Consider the following 15,984-nt stretch of genomic DNA (forward strand, 5'->3'; position numbering starts at 1 on the left):
TTGAATAAATGTCAATTCTCTTCTCTCTTCCCCTTTCTATTATCCCTGAGTGGTGTCTGGTTGAGGAGCAGGCTAACCACCTCATGGGACAGCTGGGTGGTGGGAGACCCTCCTCTGTGCCTGGACTGGTGTCTGCTGTGGTGTGGCTGAGATGGGCTGGGCTGTCGTTCTGGTGAATGCTCGGTCTCTGAAGTTTGCACCAGTCCCCTGCTGCTGGTGACTGCAGACTCGGCCACACCTCTGTTCATGAGATCTCTCCAGTCCTCTGAGAACGTCCACCACCGACTCCTGGGTCCCTTAGGAACATCTCATCTAAGCACATGCATGTAGAGGGAATCGGAGGCCAGATCTGAGGCCAAGACCTTTAACCGGGACTGTCCCCTTCCCATACTTCTCTCAAAGGGGTGAAGGGTCCCCCCAGGTGATCTAGGGGGAAGCAGGGTGCCAGCCCCAAAGTTTCTACGATTTCCTTCTCTCAAGGTTCAACCCTGAGGGTAGAGGAAGGAGCAAATTGAGGTTCTCTGAGCTGTTAAGTCTCTGTCTTCCTTTCTCTCTTGTCGCTGCTGCTTCTGGTGTCCTGATGTCTCCCTGCTCTGTGGACTTCATTGTTGTGTGGGAAACAGCCTTTTCCTTTCCCAGTAAGCATCATGGCTTAGCCTTAGTGGTAAAAGGGCTGAGGGGAAAATAAGAAGAAAAAAAAATCACAAGGAAAAATCCTTAGTAAAATATTCTTTTGATACATGTAAAAGCTGCTTGTTTTCTGCAATATAGAAGAAACACTGTGTATATGTGTGTGAGTGTGTGTGTGTGTGTGTGTGTGTGTGTGTGTGTGTATTTTATTGGAGACACAGTAAAAATCAGCTTTCATTCTAACTGGTCCAGTTATCAAGAACATCAAATTAACAAGAAACCTAGTTAAAGGTTGTTGTTGTTGTTGTTGTTGTTGTTTAACAACATTATTAACCCATGGCAAGATTAGAATGTGTGCTATTTTTAAAAATATGAAGTTATTTGGATTTTAAGAGTATTGTATTTTACATAGTTGAAAATTTTTCTCTGTTACATCAGTAATATTGTCAAAGTAATGGATAAAACCATAACTTACATATGAAAGTCATCTACTAGATCTGATACTACTTAGTTTATTATCGAAATTGGAAGGATTCATTGAGCAGCATAGAAATTTGTTTACATATTGCTTTGGGATGCTAGGTATTTGTGGAACTAAAAAGAATCAGGCACTTTTGTACTTTGTTTTTAAATCTGTGACGTTTTTCAAATTTAATTCATAATAAATTGATGCAATTTCATACTTAGGAACACAAAAATGTATTGTATTTTACTGTTATTAGTGTTTCCAGTTCCTGGCATGTGTTTATTGAATGAATAAATGAATGAACTACATATATACTTGAAATCAAGAATGAGGAAGGAAAAAAGAAAAGAACTTGCAAATCTCAAGATGAATCCCTTTTTTTTTTTCTTTTTAACTTCAGATATTCTTCCCCCTTTGGCATTTTGATGATCTTAATTCAAACCCAGATGCCCCTCGGCACATTTTTATCCTGCTCAGAGGCGATATGAAATTTACACTGTCATTGGCAGTAATTGCGTTAGGGAGCATCATCCATACCCTCCCCCCTCCAGCCCCCTGCTCTGGAGCTTGTGCTTCCTGCCACGTCTCAGCTTCTGTCTATGGAAATGCATGGTGTCCGCATTAAGAACATGTTTTATTCTGTCTCATTTACTCAGCGACACTCAGAAAGGAGGGTGGTTACAGAGCTGAGAGGGCAACACCACTTTTTCTAAAGCAATAAACATTTTCTTTATCTTTTCCTTCTTTCACGTTGGTGGCTGTTAATTGTAAACTTTTGTGATATTGGGAGCAGTAAAAAGAGCAATGAAATTGTTCCTGTGAATTGTGGGACTTTGGGCCTGTGGCATTTATTTGCTTAGATATTTATTATTTTAAAAATAGATATACTTTAAAGATCTAATAAGTTTTCTTGAGAGACCCAGGGTAGCTGCTTTTTTTAAAAAAAAGTTAAGGTGGCCAAATATTAATCTAAAGATTAATAAAGTTCTGCTAGTTTCCTGGGGCTATACAAGGTGCGATGACTTTTGGTCATAATTACCTCATTTTTTTTTTTCCAGAAAAGAAAATGCCTTATGATTTCATGAGGGCTTTACTGAGCTGTGACTGGAAGTTTGGGGCTTTGTAATTCATCCATCTGAGAGAAATGGACATCTTTGCATTACTGGTGTAATATTTGCTGGGTGTTTTTTTTTTGTGGCAAACATTTGCTTTGGAGGGAGAAGGCAGGTTTTCAATTCACTCTATAAGCTACTGGATGGTTCCTTTGGATGGCTCAACACGGCTCCTTTGAGGAATTTAAACCAGTCCAATCTCCTAAGTCTTAAACTGCATTATAAAGCAAAACTTGAGGGGAAATGAGCCCAAGTGGTTGGCACCCTTATGGTACACAGGAGGCTGTTTGCGTCACTCATACTTGGAGACAAAAGCTCCCCTCAACCCCATCACTGGTCCCCTGTGAGTTGAGTTAAATGTTTATGTTTATTTTTTTCTTATGGCCAAATGATATATTTTTAAAAATTCAAATAGTACAGAAATGTAAAGTAGACAGTGAAAATCCATGTAAATCACCTTTAGAAATAAATTACTTGGTGCATATCACATTACATGGATTTTAAAAGACTTGGAAAACTCAGAATGCCTGGAAATCATACTGTTTAGGAAATGGGGCAAAGCAGAGGAGGTGTGATCACTCCATAGATCAATGATCCCAAATCCTAACTGTCTGTCCAAGGGATAGATTTCACCAGTTTCTGGTGAGATGAGAAAATAAGAATAATGCATTCCCTCCTTCTTACTTTTGTGGTGTTAAAAGATCATTTTTGAAATGATAATAGATGTTAGTGTTATTAAGTCCTTCCTTGGAGCTGGAGATTAGGTCGTTATTCAAAGTATTTGTTGTCCATCTGCAGAGGAGAACCACATATCCTTTCCTACTCTGTCCCCCAAGATACGAGAGTTGGCCATGAGACTTGCTTTGTCTCTTTCATTGGTCAAATGTACCCTTTCCTAGCAGAATCTTTAGGAGACCGTATGTGTTTCTCTAGTATCTCTCTTCCTTCTTCCACAGGGTATTGCCTGTTCCATCTGCCTGGGTCTCGGACAGAGGATGACAAGGAGCAGAGTGGTAGCCAACTCATATGCGTATGTTGCATAGTGGGGAAATAAAATTTTGTTGTTGCAAGCCATTGAGATTTGGGGTTGCTTGTTAGTGCATCATGACTTAGCCTAAGCAAACCAATATACTTGGCAAAATTAAATATGGGCAACCCTGTAGGGTCTCATCAGGTTACTACAATTTTGTAAGTCTACAAATTCAGGCATTACTGAGTATTACTGAGTATTACTCTAGGCCTATGCTGTCTAATACAGTTGCCACTAGCCACACATGTCTGTTGAGCACTTGAAATGTGGCTAGTCAGAACGAAGATGTGATATAAATGTCAAATACAGACCAGGTTTTGAAGACTTAATACAAAGAAATGTGTGAAATATCTTAATACAAAGAAATTTTTATATTGATTACATATAGATAATGTTTTGAATCTATTGGGTCAAAATCGGAGTGGTAGCTTTAATTTCATTTTTTTAATGTGGCTACTAAAATGTTTAAATTACATATGTGGATCATATTAGATGTTTACTGCACAGCTCTGCTCTAGACTATTACATCAAACAGACTTTGGTTTCTTTCTTCATTCTGCCAGTGTCTCTCTGTGACCTTGCAGAAGTCGCTTCATATCTCACACTCCTCATCTGCAAGATAGAACAATACTTGCCTCCTGGGATATTATAAGGAGTAAGATCATGAGTATAATTTGTACCACCCATAGTAAATGCCCTTCTTTTCTCAAATCACACAATGGTGTACTTTTTTTGGAGGCTTCCTTTTGAATTAAAATTGGTTCATGATTTCTGTCAGGAAGGGCCAGTTCATTTAATAAACTTCAAATGCCTCTAGATTTGGGGACCTCAGAGTTATGTGTGAGATGAGCTGGTTGGGCCAGAGTCTTCCTCTGAATAACATAAGAGGGAGCTTCTCATTCCATTTGTATACTTTGGCTTCTCTGGAAGGTAGAAAATTGTTTTGGATTACTCTTCATCCTGATTTCATTATTTGCATCTTTAGAAAATGCAAATGGCCCATGCACTCTAATGGATTATATTGGGATGTTCATCTTAAAATAGTTCATCTTTATTGATTCTTTTGACATAACACAATTGAGTGCATGAGAAGCAACTTCCTTGTGGACTGCAAACTAATTTCCTTTATGAGTCCACACAAAGATGCCAGGTTAGTTTATTTTCCCTGATGACTGATCCATGAGACAAATTGAGCCATTTGAAAAATGTCTTATTGAGTTAAAACATTTCCATGTAAATACTTCACCTTACTTTATTTAAGCATTTAAATGAATCTATATATTTGTTTTATAAATATTTGGGATCCTTTTGAGAGCTCTTGGCATATGGGTATAGCAGTTTGCAAAGTTTTAAAGCATCATTAATATCATAAACTGGTTGATCAAAGAGCTTCAACTTGTGGTGAGTTGCTTGATGCTGTGAGTAGCAAATTGGAAAGCTTTGAGCCCTACAAGTTCTACAACCTAAGTGTCAGAAGTGATATGGTTTGGCTGTGTTCCCACCCAAATATCATATTGAATTATAATTTCCATAATCCCCAGGTGTCAAGGGCAGAGCCAAGTGGAGGTAATTGGATCATGGGGGCAGGTTCCCCCGTGCTGTTCTCATGATAGTGAATGAGATCTGATAGTGTCACGAGATCTGATGGTTTTATAAGCATCTGGCATATGCTTGCACTTCTCCTTCCTGCTGCCTTGCAAAGAAGGTGCCTTGCTTCCCCTTCACCTTCCACCATGATTGTAAGTTTCCTGAGGCCTCTCTAGTCTCAGGTGTAACTTACAATTAACCTCTTTTCTTTATAAATTACCCAGTCTCAGGCAGTTCTTTACAACAGTAGGAAAACGTACTAATAAAGTTTGTTTCTCTCCTGTCTAAGCAAAGCACTGAGATAGGCAATTCAGGCTGCTTGTGTGGCCCTGCAAATCCCCAAGGACTCAGCTTTTTTTCTATCCTGCTGCTCTGGAGTTCTCAATCTCATAGTCCCAAATGGCTGCTTGAATTCCTGCCATTATGACCTCAAGCCTGTCAACAGAAAAGAAGGTAGAAGAAGGGTCTGTCCACAGCCTTTTAGGCAGACTTTCTGGAAGCTGCACATAACACTTCTGCTTACACATGACTGGCCAGCACTTAAGTCATATGGCTACATCAAGCTCCCAGGGAGACTGGGTCACATCCTCTTTATCCTAAGCAGCCATGTCTCTGCTAAAAGTTGGAGGTTATATTAATAAGGAAGAAGGGGAGAGCAGATATTGCAGTGAAGAACTAGTAGTTTCTTATCATCTTTTATCTATAGTTTTTAGGGAGTTTTGTGAGCCTTATTTTATAATACTTGATTAGTTCTTGACCCCAACCAAATGAGGGAGTCATATTATCTCCATTTTCCAGATAAGAAACTGAAGGTCAAGAAGCTTGCCTTTCTACTAAATCAAGGACACAGTAATAATTATCACTCTGAATATTTTACGTGCATTACCACCATTAATTTTGGTCCTGGTCCCTCCAAAACCCAGTGAGTTTGCTTTATTATACCCCAGTTTTATATCCAAGGAAATGTTGGATAACTTGCCCAAGGTCACAGGCAACTAAATACAAGAACTAGTAAATAGAACCCAGTCATCTGATACTAAACGCCTGCAGCAGAAACTGTCAAACTTTTTTCAAGCCTTTGTTAGTTTTCTACTGCTGCAATAACAAATTGCCACATATTTGGAGGACTGAAACTATACTTATTTATTATCTAAAAATTCTGTAGGCCAAAAGTCCTGTGGGCCAGGCTGTTTTCTTGGTTCAAGGTCCCACCAGTCTGAAATCACTGGTTCCACAACCCAGGAAAATTTCCCTATTTCTAGATTAGCTAATTAGTAACCTTAATTCTATCTGTAATAGAATTTTTGCCATGTAATGTAACATATTCACAGGTTCAAGGGATTAGGGTGTGGAGGTCTTTGGTGAGGGGCCTGGGGACTGTTATTCAACCTATCATAGTAAGACATACCTTTTACGTTACAACCTGATACACACATGTAATATAAGGGCTGAAATGAGCTTCACCAAACAATACCTATTCTATTCTATTTTATTACTTCATTTTTAAGAAGTGGTGGTCATGACCCAGCAAATTGATTTCATGACTTACAGCTTGAAAAAACACTGCAAAACCTCCCATTTCTGCTGCCATTACCTCAATTTGGCCATCTTCCTCTCTTGTCTGGATTATTATGAGGTGGTAGCCTCCCAAGTGCTATTCATGCTTCTCAGCTCTCCCCTTTCCAGGACCGCTTTAATACAACCCACCAGCCCTCCTTTCTATGCATATGCTGCCTCTTACCAGATACCTGCATTCACCATGGCTTCTGTGCTAAGAACCCTGATGGGTATTTCAAAGAGTATCCCTGAGTGAGATGATCCCCCATTTTCATAACCAAGGCTTTGAGAAAGACTATAACTTCAAAGATGGCACATGGGTTTAACGTTGATCTATTGGTAGCAACTGACGCTCTGGAGTGCTGTGAAAAGCACCGTGAAATCTCAGAAAGGACAGGCAGAGGACACCAGTATCAATTAGAGATGTCTGCAACAAGAGGAGAGGGAGAGAGAGAAAGAAAGAAAACAATGGCCAGACATTTGCCATCTTGGGGTTAGTGGAAGTTCATCACAACTGCCCTTACAATTAGCAGGGGGACTTCCCTGAAAGGACAAAACCAAAATAAAAGAAGAGGAAAATTAAGCAGGAATGAATTTGAATTTTAAGAAGAAAAGAGTTTTCTCCATTTGTGTGGAGAACAACATAAATAAGATAGAGCAACTTGTAGGAGGCTGGGAAAACATAATGATTTTTGTCATTTGGGAGTATAGCGCTGGGAAAGATACAAATCACTTTGCTGGGCTAAAAGAATTCTTAGCTCATTAAAACCTATTGCTGCTTTTACAACCATCCTCAGCATCATAAAACTCTGCTTTATCATTTCGAGAGCTCTTTGTGTTTTCATTGCTCATTTTTCTTTTCCCCAAACCAGAGGCCAGAAGCCCAAATACCTACAGGGAAGACATTTGGTGGCAATGTGGTGACCTGGTTCAGAACTCTGCTTTGGAGTCAGGCTGCCTGGTTTTAAATTCCAGCTCTGCCATTTAAAATGAGCTTGATTTTTGAGCAAGTTGCTAAGAAATGGAAAGACAAAAATGGACCTCTTGGGGCCTCCATTTGTCACTGTATGCTGTTGACAACGTGGGTGCTAAGAAACTGGGGGGCATTTGGCATTCGATGACCTGTGGCTAATGCCTCCTCCCTGTGGAGTGTTTTGGAGGAATAAGCCAGATAAAGTGTGAGGAACATGAGGCACCTGGTCAATGAGTGAGAAGTGGCCGTCATTATCGCTGAGTCACAATTGATGGCTTTTGTTTGTACCATGGCTTAGCCACGTTTGAGTTATTTGTTTACTTGTTTTTTTCTTCATCAATGAAGACCAAATGCTGTCTTCATCTTCTATCCCTCTCAGTATCCAACAGAGTGGGCTGAATTTCATCACATTCTATATGTCCACTCTTGCTCCCATAGTCTCCTCCACCGAAATGGCCAGGTGGGTCTTTATAACACCGTTCACATCAGATCATGTTGTCCCCTGGTCAGGTCTCCAATGGAGTGACCTTCAGCACCCTGTGTGATTTGCTGTCCCCACATGTACCCCTCTGACCTTGCCACCTACCATGTCCTATTCTACTGTAGCATACCAGCCTCCTTGCAGATCCTTGTATATGGCAAATATTCTACCCACTTAGGCTTTGCACTAGCTGTTCCCACCTTCTAGAACACATTCCCTGTGGATATCTTCATGGCTTGTGTTTTCACTTTATTCAGGGCTTTATTCACTTTGGGGAGGCCTCTCCTAACCACCTTTTCTAAATTAGAACTACTCCATTACTCTGTCTTCTTGCTCTTTGCTATTCTTTGAAGAATTTTTTTTGTATCGTGACGTGTTGGATTTTTGTTTGGTTATTAGTTTGTTTTTTTTTTAATTTTCAACTTTTATTTTCAGTTCTGGGGTACGTGTGCAGGATGTGCAGGTTTGTTACATAGGTAAATGTGTGCACGGTGGTTTGCTGCACAGATCATCCCATCACCCAGGTATTAAGCCCAGCACCCATTAGCTATTCTTCCTGATGCTCTCCCTCCTCCAACCCTCGACCCTGCCACAGGCCCCTGTATGTGTTGTTCTGTCTTTATTAGTTTTTTTTTTTTTTAATCTGCCTTCACCCATCTAGGACTTGTTTGATTTTGTTCACAGCTATGTCTGCTGTGCGTAGAATTCTGCCCAGCACACAGTAGGCCCTCAACATTTACTGAATAAATGGATACATAAAAATTTATGCAACAGATTTTGAGAACCTACTATGTGCCACCCCTGTATCAGGTTCCAGTATATACAAATTGAACAAGACTGGACATGCACAAACACGTGAATTCCTGAATGTGTGAAGAGTATTATGATAAAGGAATTTGAGAGGGTTCTGGGAGATATTGCAACAGTCCTATCTAACCTAGGGCCTCCCAGAGAAAGGGATATTTAACCTATAACTAGAAGGATTGTGGGACTTGAGTTGGATGAAAAGGTGTATTGGGAGTGGGGAAGTGTTTCAGGCTGAACTGAAAATGTAATCACTGAAAACTTTTATGACTATCTGGATTTATGACACTCTAGAAGCTATTTTACAAGTGTAGTAGAGACACATTGGGGACTCCAGCATTTCTATATAGTAGAGATTTGGGGGCAACAATTTGGTTGAAAGAGAGAATTGCTTTGAAGTAGTATTTGCATAAGAAGAACAATTTGCACTCGGGTCTAACTTTTGTTTTTAGCAGGGGTTTAGGGTCTGAAGAGGTTAAGGACCAAAGCTTACCTCTGGCCACCTATTAGTGCCACAACCATGAATGCTTCTCAGATAGGGTGTCTGGTGCGTGATTTCTGAGGCCAGGCCATATAAGGAACCATGACTTCCTCCATGTCCTCTCTGTCAGCCAGGCATGATGCCATGAAGATATTCAGCTCATGGAGAGCCCACAGGGGAAGGAATTGAGGCCTCCTGCTAACATTCTGCACTATGTGAATGAATGCTCTTGGAAAAGATTCTCCTGCCCCAGTTGAGCCTTCAGATGACTGCAGCCCCAGCCAACTTCTTGATTTAACCTTCATGAGAGAACCTGAGATAGAACCTACCCATCTGAGATGATCTTGAATTCCTGACCCACAGACATGACAAGATAATAAACATTTGTTTTAAGCCAATAAGTTTTAGGGTAATTGACACACAGGTAAAGATAACTAATCCACAGTCACACTCTTATTGCTGTTATTTCTCTTAGTAACTGACACTTTTCTCTGCTCTTATCCCAACTTCCAAACATCTTTGTTTTATGGGTCTCATTGAATAGATAAAGAAATTGATAAGGGATTTCTGAACAGTTTTGTGAAAGCTGAAATTTGTCCTATCTGTGCCTTTTTATCACCCCCAATTTCAACCATTGATTGGGCATTAGCTATATATCAGGCATCTCACTGTGAGCTTTTGAATACATTATTTCACTTAGTCTTTTCACCACCCCCTTGAAATTGTTGTTATTTCCCTTTATTTTTAAATGAGAAAATGGAGGCTCAGAGAGGCTAAGTAAGATTACAAAAATCCAAGACCACACGTCCTGTCAGTGACAAAGCTGCCATCTCACTAGCTACACTCTGGGAGCCATCTGGTGCTTGGGGATAAAGGCAGGAATGGGAGACGTGAGAGAGCTGAGGGTGTACCCAGGGTTTCCCAAACTTTAACATGCATGCAAACCACCTGGGGATGTTGGTACACTGTAGCCTCTGATTCAGTAGGTCTGGGCTGGGGCCTGGAATTCTGCATTTCTAATCAGCATCCAGCATTGCAGCTGATGCAAGACAACACTTTGGTTAGCACAGATGTAAGAGACTTGAAATGTGAGATAAAACTACCAGGGGGAGGCTCTGGCCCCACCCTTACTCCCTGTCGCAAAGCTTTGGAGATCAGATTTCTCTGAGCAGTAAGTGCTGACAAAGCTGTAAAAGGATTGGCACTTGGGAGTTTTGCCTCATTTTGGAAGCAGTTAGCCAACTAATTTGGTTTAATCATCACAGGAAAATGCAAACAGAGAGAAGGCATACAGCCCTCATCCACTGCATTGTATTTCAGGCTGCCAGACCTCTGGACTCTTAGCTTTCACTGATACTACACAACGGATTTATATGTGGAATAAATATTCTTAAATCTTTATAAGGTGCCTAAAATATTTATGGCTGTTTTAGTTTGGTTTGCATGCCATATTGCGCTCTTACATTAAGCAGTTTTTACACCATCAAGCTTTCCTATTAATCATTTCAGCCTGTTCCCAGCTATCTAACTGAGGGGAGATCTATTACATTCAGTAACCAGGGCCAAAGGATCTAATTTCTCCTTTGGCTCTTTCATTGAATGGTTCATAAAACCATGGCTATTATTGTATTAGGAAGACACATTGTGGTTCTCTAGTGTCATGTTGACATGTTTATGTTTCTTTTTCTTAAGAGAAATCATGATTAAAATGGAATATTCTTTCACAGAGGACGTTTTATAACAATTTTGGCCTGATGAAATTTAAAAAAGGAACAGCCAGTCTCCAACAAATGCTGAATTGGTTGAATCACTGTCAGTAAAAGATCAAAACCATCTTGCTCCTCTCTTCTTTGGCCATGAAATGATTTTAAGAAGCTTAAAAAGAAGATAGTTGCTTAGTGAGAATAATTATCAGGGGAAGACACCAAGTTATGGTTTTATTTTAGGAGGGGATTTGAGGGCTCAGCATGGGATCATTTGATGGCATTACTTCCCTGCCCACTGAGCATACATGTTTTTGAAAAATAATTTTCTTGGTGTTTCAGAGTCCAATTTGACTCTTGTAACTTTGATACCATTCTGAATTAATGTTAAAGAATTGAAAAGAGGAAAATTGCCTCAAATAAGTATTGGTTTCGATTGATTTCCTTGGGTTTTTTTTGTGTGATTTTTTTATGGTAGGAGGAGAAACGGACATAATCGCCTTTGCACCTGAACCATATCAAGACTTCCTTATAATACAGACTGACATTAAACGACCATCACCATAAAACAAACCATCAGCTTAACCCCTTAAATAGTTTAGCTGTTATGAGAAAGCAAACTCTTGGTCTATTTAGGCTATAAAATTACCTTCACTTGAAAAACTTACCTTTGATTCTATACATGTTCAAAGTTGTAATGCATCTGGAAGGAAATATGGCATTCTCGGCCTCACAGAATGTGTGGAGAAAATCTAAATAAGTTCAGAAGTCATTTTTGGTAAACAATTGCTTTCATTCACTAAGTCATTATTACTAGCAGAATATATATTATACAAACATGCCATATTCCTTAAAACCATACATCTTAACAGCAGTTTTCACAAGCCTCTGTCTTTGCTTTTGGCTGTCATTTTGCATTATTATGGACAGATATGAACCACCCGTGCAGCTATCTACCATGTAAACCTGATTAATGTGCCACAGTATCCAAAAATTCACATTGGCAATCAGGGAAGGAAATTCACATGTAATCAAAATGAGTCCAAATCAAGTCAAATGGGCTGAGTCACCAACCCTGGAGACCCCTCACATCCTTCCATTGTCGGGACCCTTTCGTGAATGTGAGATGCAAGATTCTGCATTTTCTTCTTGTTTTTCCTACAACTTCAATTTTGTTAGTAATTCTTGCAGGAGAAGTTGGTGAGGAGGACTAACCAAGAGCTAGAATTCAATATTGTTGACCAGGATTCAAAACCTAACCTAAGTTTTGTTTGCAAGTTGACAGCCCCAAAGTGGCCCATTAAAAATACATGAATGCAGATGGCTGTATGCACAAAAGTCACAGCTGTTCAACCTGGTACAATTCACAGGCACATGTTCTCAGCTGAGGTATCTGAAGCTTTAAGCAAAAGAGCACAATAGGGGGTGCCGTTATTTTGATATAATCACCCCTTACCTCTGCCCTCCTTTCTCCCCTCCTTCATCCCCCCCTACCCAGCATTATGAGGCATGAAACACAGCCAGGCTGAGTCCCACAGGGCCATGATTATTTCATGATAACAACACTCCCTGGAGTGGTCTTACTGGTATTATAAAAAGTGTTTATTGTGGAGAGAGCCTATATTTTTGGTGATGGCGGTGAAGGCTATTGCAATGTAAGCACAGCTGAGGTTATGATTCGCATTGATTAACCTCATGCTTTTGACATCTCATTAGCCAATCAGAGTAATGCTAAAATACGAAGGAAATTTATAGAAAGAAGCGGAGTGCATTCAGAGTGAGGCTGTGCCTTGCTGCCTGCTGCACACCACAGTGAAGCTTCTCCCGAGTCCCGCTTGCTCCCGTTGCAGGACAGATGGGTTTGTTACAAACCATCCCCTGGTACGGTCAGTTTTGGGTATCTGGTTGGCCCTGGCCATGTTTTCTGAGTCATGACATTAACTATTGGTTGTTCTTGTTGTCTGAGAGGAGACTTAGAGCTAAATAATGAAAGCAGCCAAAAATCAAGGAGAGACTACCAAGAGTACGGAGAAATTTGCAACCTGACAGCTGTGGGGCAGCAGTGATTCACATGCCTTCTGGAGGGCACTGAACATATCCACTTAGCCGGTCAGCACCCTCAGAATCTCACTGCAGCTCCTGGGTGGAGTCCTCATGTAGGTTCTGGAAAGGGGTCCAACCGTCCTTCTCTAACACAGACATCAAACATCAAACTGGGCCTTGCTGTTAGCAGGACAGCAGATACTTCCACATCGAAATGGATACATGTGGGCACAGATCAGTAAGGAGGAGTGAGAGGCAGTAGAAATAGTCAGTTCTCTCCAGGACTGAACTGGCTAAGAAAACCCAGTCTGTCTCTAAAATGCAGCTTTTTGTACTTACCTCAGTGGCACAAACCTCACTGTACCCTGCTAGCAGAGATGCGATGAGCAGCCTATTAGGGACTGCTTATTAAGCATCTATTATGTACCAGGCACTGTGCTGGGTGCCAGCAGTTCAAAGGTGAGTGAGGCCTGGACTTTGTCCTCAAGTCAGAGAGCTCACCCTCTGGTCACCTCTGGGGAGGACAGAGGTGGTTTTTAATCTATTGTATGCCATGGATCCCTTTAGCTATTTGATGAAGACCTGGGCTTCCTTCTCAGAACACTGTTTTAAAAACTATGTAATGATAGGCACCCTGCTGTTCATTAGGTCGCCAGAGCTTATTTGTCTTATAATTGAAAGTTTGTACCCTTTGACCAACATCATCTCATTTCTCCAACCCCCAATTGCTTGCAACTGCCCTCCTCTCTATTTCTATGAGTTTGACTTTTTTAGATTCCACACATAAGTGAGATCTGTAGTTAGCAATAATGTGTGATTGAAATTTGCGAAGAGTAGATCTTACCACAAAGAGGTAACCACATGAGGTGATGGAGGCATTAACTAGCTTGATTGTGGTAATGATTGTACAATGTATATGTATATCAAAACATCACATTTTATACCCTAAATACATAAAATTTTTGTCTATTAGTCCATTCTTGCATTGCTATAAAGAAATCCCTGAGACTAGGTAATTTATTAAAAGAACAAAAAAAGGATTATTTGGCTCACAGTTCTACAGGCTGTTCGGGAAGCATGGCAGCGTCTGCTTTTGGGGAGGCCTCACGAAGCTTACAATCATAGCAGAAGGCAAAGAGGGAGTGAGGCATCTTACATGGCGGGAGCAGGAGCAAAAGAGTCAGGGAGGTGCTACACACTTTTAAACAACCAGATCTCATGAGCGCTTACTATCACCACGATAGTACCAACAGGGATGGTATTAAACCATTCATGAGAAACTGCCCCCACGATCCAATCACCTCGCACTAGGCTCCACCTCCAACATTGGGAATGACAATTGAACGTGAGATTTGGGTGGGGGTGCAGATTGAAACCATCCCATCTATTGTGCCTCAATAAAGCTGAGAAAATGCATGAAATGGCAGAGTCACAAAGGAAACCAATTATACTAGTAATTATCAAAAGATTTTTAAAAATTTTGATGTATTAGTGAATACGGTTCTTAATGCCTTTAATAACTCAGTTAATGATAGAGCTAATAGCTAATTTCAGATTTAAAATTGTATAAATAATATTTTGATATATCTACAATAATTATGACGTATAAAATATGCTTTTTCTATTAATGGGGAAGTCACAGATACTTGTTGCCTTTAATTGTAACTGAAGGCTATGCTCAACTTCTGTTAGATGTCAGTGAAAGTGGAGGTGTAGGTTTGTTTCGCATCTAAGTTCAGGGACCCTTGAATTCTATTCCTAGAACCCAGGTTAAAACTGAGATCAAGGTGGATAGACAGAACTTCGTCTACCACATCCCAAGTGATTGTGAGGTGGATGATGGGAATAAGAATGAGAGGAGATCGCCCATCTGAGAGGGTCAGGAAACTCTTTGTGGAGGAGATGGTGTTTGGGCCAAAAGATGAGATAGAACTCCTCAGAAATGGAAGTGTGGGGGCCAGAGGTATGTCAGGAAGAGGCATGGTCGGTCTGGAATCCTTTTCCAACAAATCCCTTTTCCCTTTAGTCTTACAGCTTCCTGTTCCTGTGCTGAGCAGATAGTGACGCTCCTACGTAGGCCCCTACAGGTGCATGGTCCAGGTACTGCCCCTCCCTAATCCCATTTCTAGAGCAGATTTAATTAATCAATCAGAACTGTAAATGTAGATGTGGGCCCACAGACCTTATTAAAAAGAGTTTCAAATAGCCATTGCCAGCTCATAGATATGCCGCTTAAACATGTTTGCCATTTCAGCCCCAGGTACAAAAGTCCCACACACAATGTTTAGAAGGATGACATTTACAAGGTTATAGATTGAATACTCAGCTCCAGCTATGCTGAGCTCATGAGCAATCAAGTTTGCTTAATCTTACTTTGTTTCCTCCATTTGTAATACTTTTGTACAGTCAAATGAATGCTGATTGCTTTTGACAGGGCTCCTGGTATGATTGTTCAGGTTGTGCACTGACCAAGTGTGCTAGGTTTGAGGGCAAGTGGTGCCTAAGTCCAGCTTACATTTCTGGTTCAGAGCTGAGTTTATTTGCAAGAGCCTTTTTGTTCCTTTAAGTTGGCCCCCAACACCTTGTATGAAGAAAGAACCCTAGGTCTTGGCTCAGGTTCTTCTTTAATTCCCTAAATGTATGTATGCTTTTTCTAGCTCCATCTTCCTCCTATGCTTGGCTCAAGTAAAAACCCCCTGCTTGGTCACTAGAGAACTCAGAAGCTCCCAGGCTGTAGGGGGAGGCCATTTAAGCCTTCTTTATAATGCTCTGCTTTCATTCTATTGGCAGAAGATCCCACCTCCTATAATTATGTTCCTCCAAACTTGAGTCATCTCTATTCCATGTCATGTTTTTATGTAGCCACTTGCTGCCTTTGCTATTAATTACTTAATATTTTAAAAATAAATTTATTCATAAATTGGCATGCACAAAAAAAAAACTAAGTTGCAACTGTCAGTGGAAAATAGATGTTAATTGACATTTATTTTGGAGGCAACTGTGAAAGTAAATATTATGCTATGAAATGCAGAACTATAAAACTCCTGGAAGAGAACAGGAGAAAATCTAGAGGACCTTGGACATGACAATGGCTTTTTAGTTACAACACTAAAGGCA

General features: G+C 40.4%; 1 long non-coding RNA gene across 1 annotated transcript in view; it reads left to right on the forward strand.

Annotated features, from left to right (window-relative positions):
- The first annotated feature begins 3,194 nt into the window (after nucleotides 1-3,194).
- LOC114676382 (uncharacterized) overlaps nucleotides 3,195-15,984 on the forward strand; it is a 142,038-nt gene continuing 129,248 nt past the window's right edge. Inside the window, exon 1 of the long non-coding RNA XR_003727369.2 lies at nucleotides 3,195-3,238. This is a non-coding gene — a long non-coding RNA (uncharacterized LOC114676382). The remainder of the gene's footprint in view (nucleotides 3,239-15,984) is intronic.

This window comes from Macaca mulatta, chromosome 2, assembly GCF_049350105.2.
Source record: "Macaca mulatta isolate MMU2019108-1 chromosome 2, T2T-MMU8v2.0, whole genome shotgun sequence".
Taxonomy (NCBI): domain Eukaryota; kingdom Metazoa; phylum Chordata; class Mammalia; order Primates; family Cercopithecidae; genus Macaca; species Macaca mulatta.